Raw genomic sequence first — 6,000 nt, 5'->3', positions numbered from 1 at the left:
TCAATTGATGTGAAGATGAAGAATAAAATTGTTAGAGCATGCATAAATATAGAACGTGTGGACTAGCATGGACAAGATTGTTAGAGCATTAAAAAAAAGGATTGTTTGAGCATGTATTGTCAATGATTATGATCATTCCTATATATATTCAGTGGAAAACACAAGTGGGGAATGGAACATGCGATCTACTTGAACCACTTGCAGCACCCTCATCATGGGAATGGGGCTCGAAATCATGCAAAAAACTTTGTAAAGACAATGCATCCATATTTTAATTAATGTCATAAAAGAGCATAACATAAAAACCATTATTGAACTCTTGTTATAATTAAAAATTTCATTAATACTTACTTTTAAGGTTTCAGAGGTGTGCAACAATTCAGATCCCCTATCTCTTATTTCTTGAGTAGTAGGCTTTATGGTTGCCAAATGTATAATTTCTATTCCAATTTTCTTTAGCAACTTTTTAATCGAACTGATCAGGTCATCGGTCTCTGCTAAATCAATATAGAAAGTGTCCTCCTCAGGGGGGGCTGTTGATCAGGGACTGTAGGTTCCCTTCGACCACTGGCCCTCTGTGACAACAATAGTATTAGTATTATCAAAATTACTCCAAAACAATGAAGAAAACAACATTAAAAAAATAACATTTTGCTTCTATCTAGTTTGCACAATTACAATGAGTTTTACCTGCTCATGTGTAGATGAGCCAGGAACATTGCCAGCATCCCCTCCGGGTGGTTGCTCCATATTGTGCCCCTGTATCAAAGATCAAGTATAAAAATGTTAGCCAAAAATTTATTGACTAAATGGTATGTTGGAGTCATTGATTAGAAGTTGGTTTAATAGTATGTACCACCCCCATGATAGTAGCCTTGTTTGTATCTATGTGGTTCAAATTGTAATCAATAAGAAGCTCTTCCCCTGCACTTATTCATTTTATCGTACAGATGAATACACAATTTCCCTCGCACACCTCAAATATGCAATTGGGTTGCTTTATAGTTGACCCAGGTCGTATACTATTTATAAAACCCGCAATATTCCCTATTTCTTTTGGCCTTCCATCAATGTATATAGCCACACTTTTACTTTAATTATTTTCTTGCTGTTGTATATAATTTTTTGAGAGGGCATACCTACGCATACTTTTTTTATATTGAACAATATGCATCCAACTTTGGTAATCGTAACATGGTCCAACATACTCCATCAATTCAAAAACTTTTTTGTAAGACACCTTTATGCCATCCAGAGAAAATAGGCCCAAACCATGTAATGATGATGGTGTTATGCGATATATCCTCTCGTTAACACAGAAATCAGTGTTTATTGGAGGAAGTTCCTTGGGTACCCAATGTTTCTGTAGATGTTGGTACCTCAAGGGAACCTCGATGTCGCCTTCCATCTCATCATCATAAGAACATGAACCCCCTTGAGCAAGGAAAAATTTCATGTGTTTATTGAATTTCTTTCTAGTCCTTTGACCTCTAGTTAATCTCCCTATTCTAGATAAACTGCATGTTTCACTTTCCTCTTCTATTCCTATATTTCCCTCACTCGAGGAAGACACTTCTGACAAATACCTATTCATTGGTACCTGCAAATGGGAGATATCTTAGAAGAAATCAATCTTACTATTGATAAGTGTATTAAATAGACTGTCTATAAGGAGTATTGACTTATACCTATCGATCCATGAGACTATGCGGGATGCTCCTGAAAGGGGTTCAATTTCCTGCAAATATAATTCAATTATCATGAGCATAATCACATCATAATCATAATCACATCCATCATAAGCATCACATAAAAATTAAAAACATTAAAAGTTACACAATAAAACACTTAAATCAGGCTCACATTATAAGCCTACTAGGGAAGTAGGCCTAGTGAAGGGCTAAAACTGGGTTTTTGTATCAGCTGATGAGTTGAGGGCTTAGTCACCTTAGGGACATGCTATTTGAAGTTGTTTGATGTGTGTGGAGGTGGAGGAAACACCTAGTTAAGGTGAATTCAAGTTTGGCGCCTATTGAGGCATTGTGAGCATTTGATAGTTTGTTGATTAGATTGCTTGGATGAATCCATTGGATGGATTGAGGGACATTCATGGGATTATTCCAAAGATGTAGAACCTAAGGTGGCATAAGGATTTGGTGTGCACTTTGATAGGTTATGGAGTTGGCTTGGATCAAGGAGAGGGATCTTATGAAGATGCTTGGTTGGTGTTGTGAGAACACTATGGAAGTCCCTCTTGTTATGAATGATTGCAAGTCCACCTAGGGTCTCTGCATCACCTACAGAGGCAGAATTATTAACCAACAAATTGGGTAAGCACTTATATTATTTTTTCCCTATGAATTTTATTCTAGTTACAACTCCCTTTTATAGATATTTAATGAATTCCCTTTTCTAAACTAAAAACTTACAAATGCTTTTGACCTAAAAGAAAATAAGGCTCAATACATTCACGCATCAATATGTGTTTTAAATGGTTTTATTTAATTAATTTAGATTAATAGTTAATTTAGATTAGTAGTATTCTATTTGTAGTTGAAACTTGTAGCTTTTAAATAGATAATGAATAAACTATGTAACCATATATATAAGACAAATATATTTTTATCAAGAAATGAATATTAAATAGATTAAGGATTGATGGCATACCTCTAAATTCCATCATCATCATCCTCATTGTCTTCATCATCATCATCATCATCATCATCATCATCATCCTCGTCATCATCATCATCGTCATCATCATCATCATCCTTGCCATCATTGTCATTGTCATCGTCGTCATTTTCATCGTCGTCATCATCATCAACATCATCATCATCAACATCAACATCAACATCATCTTCATCATCATTATCAGTAGCAGCATCATCGCCATCATCTTCTTCTTCTTCTTCATGAAAATTTGTGTCAGGAACATCATCCAATAATTGTCGATCGTGATCACCATCTACATCATCTTCTACTTCTTCGGTATCTTCTTCTTCCATTGCATTATACTTTATTGGCCTTCCTCTCGATATATGTCTAACAAAAACTAACCAACTCGATTTATGTGGAACCTCTGAGTAAAATACCTACTCACATTGGCTTAGAAGAACATAAGGCTCATCCCCAACTGGCTCAAATGACCTTGTATTAACCATTGTAAATCCATTATCATGTTCAATAACAGTTCTATTAGGATCATTTGGATTAAGTCGTAGCCTATACCATTTGACAACGAAGAGTACTAATTTGAAGGAACTAAAGTCACACTCAAGTATATCATCCAAAATGCCATAGTATCGATTTTCAGACTCTCGAGGATGTAAGTCATTTCTAGATGAAATATTAGTCACTTGAAAGACTGCAGTTATTCTTGAATCACAAGTTTTCTTCGTGTCATCCAACACTTTGACGCGAAATTTCTGACCATTACAGAACATAGCCTTGTGGTGTTTAACCTGCAATAATATGTGAAACATGTCAAAATTATTGTGTCATGAGTTGATAAAAATACAGGTGATTAGTAAATTTGTATGTACCTGGAAATCTCTTAAACCACGTGCTAAATCTATTTCCCTTTGCGTAACATTGGAATCTCCATTATGATGAGCTTCTTTAACCAATGAAGATACACCTTCCCATGTTAATGTCTGACCAAAATGTTGACATCGTTCAATCCATACCATCATCCAATCAAGATTGTTTACAATATACAAATGTAGTGTATCCCACTCTCAAGCACCTGTACAAAAAAAAAATAGACAACTTACAACCGATTTATTTTGAAAATTAAGAAATAATTTATTACAATAACATCTTATAATTTATTACCTCTCACTTTCCTCAATGTACCTTTCCCCATCAAGTACTCCCCTTCTAATTTTTTAAAAGGCTCGAGATCCCAAATGCGATCTACACGGATATTTGATGCAAACTTAGGAAGATATTCAGTAATGTACACCATAGTCTAGTATACCATATATCCCTCTACCATAAAACCCTCAGGATGTGCTCTTTGTCAAACTAAAGTCTTCAAAGATTTCAAGTGTCTCTCAACCATCTACATTGACCTAATGTGTACAGGTCCACACAATTCAATCTCCTCAACTAGGTGTATGAGGTAGTGTTCCTGTGCATTGAAAAAAGTTGGAGGTAGACACTTTTGCATTTCACATAGTAAATGAGGAATTCTGCTCTTCCAATAGTTTATATCTTCTTTATGGATTTCTTTAGATGACAACCACCTACATTAAGAGATTCAAGTCACAAAAAATATATAGATACAAGACTTTACAAAATAATATACAATACATTACATAGCAAGAAAAAAAAATCTCGAATATAATAAATATATACAACAAATTGAACAGATATTATTGCTTACCTCATGTATTTTCCAAGATCGTATATCACTTGTTTGATGTTATTGTTGAAGGGCTCTGGGAGAGATAGAGGAAGCACGTATTGCAGTAATTATAAACCAATCATTTCATTGTTTTCTAACATAACATAATGAATAGTACACGTAGTTTATGAATATATTGTAAATACAGAAGAACATAACTTACCTTGATGAAAGTATGTCAATCATGCATTTTCAGCCCTAGCCCAAATTCACTTTTTTTTTATATGAAATTGTTCATGTTTGCAGCAAATCCTGTGAGAAATCTAATTTTTCATATGACTTCTTTTATGGCATCACTTTGCTGCTCGGTTAATAACCAAGGAAGGGCACTTATATTAATCTGATCTCTGTTGCTATTTGAGTGAATGAAATTCTTCAATGCATGATTGGATTCATGAATGTCATTACAAATTTTGAAAAAAAATTCTTTGTCACGCCTTCCATCCAATATTGTTCACAATGTCTCTGTTATAATCTTTCCAATATGCATAGTATCAAACAAATGCACAATTTGTAAGTGCTCGTAGTAGGAAAACTTGCTAAATTGTCTGGGATAGCTTTTTAGTCCCTTTGGAAGGTTGTTAGTACTGCCTTGATGACCTTCACGATCATCAATTACACAATTAGTAAACAAAAATCACACTAGAAATATATAAATTACAAACATAAACCATTAGGTGGAACGACATTACCTCGACGATTAATTCTATTATATTCCAACTTTCATAGGTGAGGTGTCATTCTTCATGGCTTTGATGTAGTCTCTTCTTTCCCATTAAAAAGATATTTTTTCATACTTTCATACTTATGATTCATGTGGAGGAAGTGTCTACACTCATCAAACACCTGCTTTCCTAAAAATTTTGAATGACAAGATTTCATCTTTGGACCACAAACTGGACATGCAAATTTTCCCTTTCTTTGAAGACCTACAAGATAATGATATAATTGGATTATTAAATATGTTGATTTTTATAATTAGAATTATCATGCACAACTTGAATTCACTATAACATACCACAAAAATGTGTTAGCCCTGGGGCATCATGTATTGTCCATGCAAGTATTGCATGGAATTGAAATTGTCTTTTTCCTATTGGTCTAGACACGTCATACATAGTGACACCATTCCATAACTCCACCAACTCGTCGATAAGAGGCTCAATATATACATTCATATCTTTAACTTGATATTTACCTACTTGAATGAATAGTAACATTACATAATTATTGTGACCGTTTTACTACAAGATTTGTAAGTACATATAAATTAATAACTATCAAATGATAAGATACCTGAAAAAATCATTACCAACATAATGTGCTCCCTCTTTATTGACATCCACAAAGGAATGTTATTGTTGATAACAAAAACAGGCCACACCGAGTAAACAAATCTCATCTCTCCAAATGGATTGACACCGTCTGCTGCCAATAAAAGCTTGAGATTACGAGGTTCTTCTTTGAAGTGTTGCCACTTTTCCTCTATGTGCATAAATGTTGAACCATCTGCATGGATTCGAATAATGTCATCTCGACTTCTATTGTGTGCATGATAATCCATAAATTGAGCCAAGCTACTACACCTG

This window comes from Cupressus sempervirens, chromosome 8 (genome assembly GCF_028749045.1).
Source record: "Cupressus sempervirens isolate cs-2001-9-10 chromosome 8, ASM2874904v1, whole genome shotgun sequence".
Lineage (NCBI taxonomy): Eukaryota > Viridiplantae > Streptophyta > Pinopsida > Cupressales > Cupressaceae > Cupressus > Cupressus sempervirens.
The sequence above is the reverse complement of the archived record's forward strand: the minus strand, read 5'-3'. Positions refer to the sequence as shown.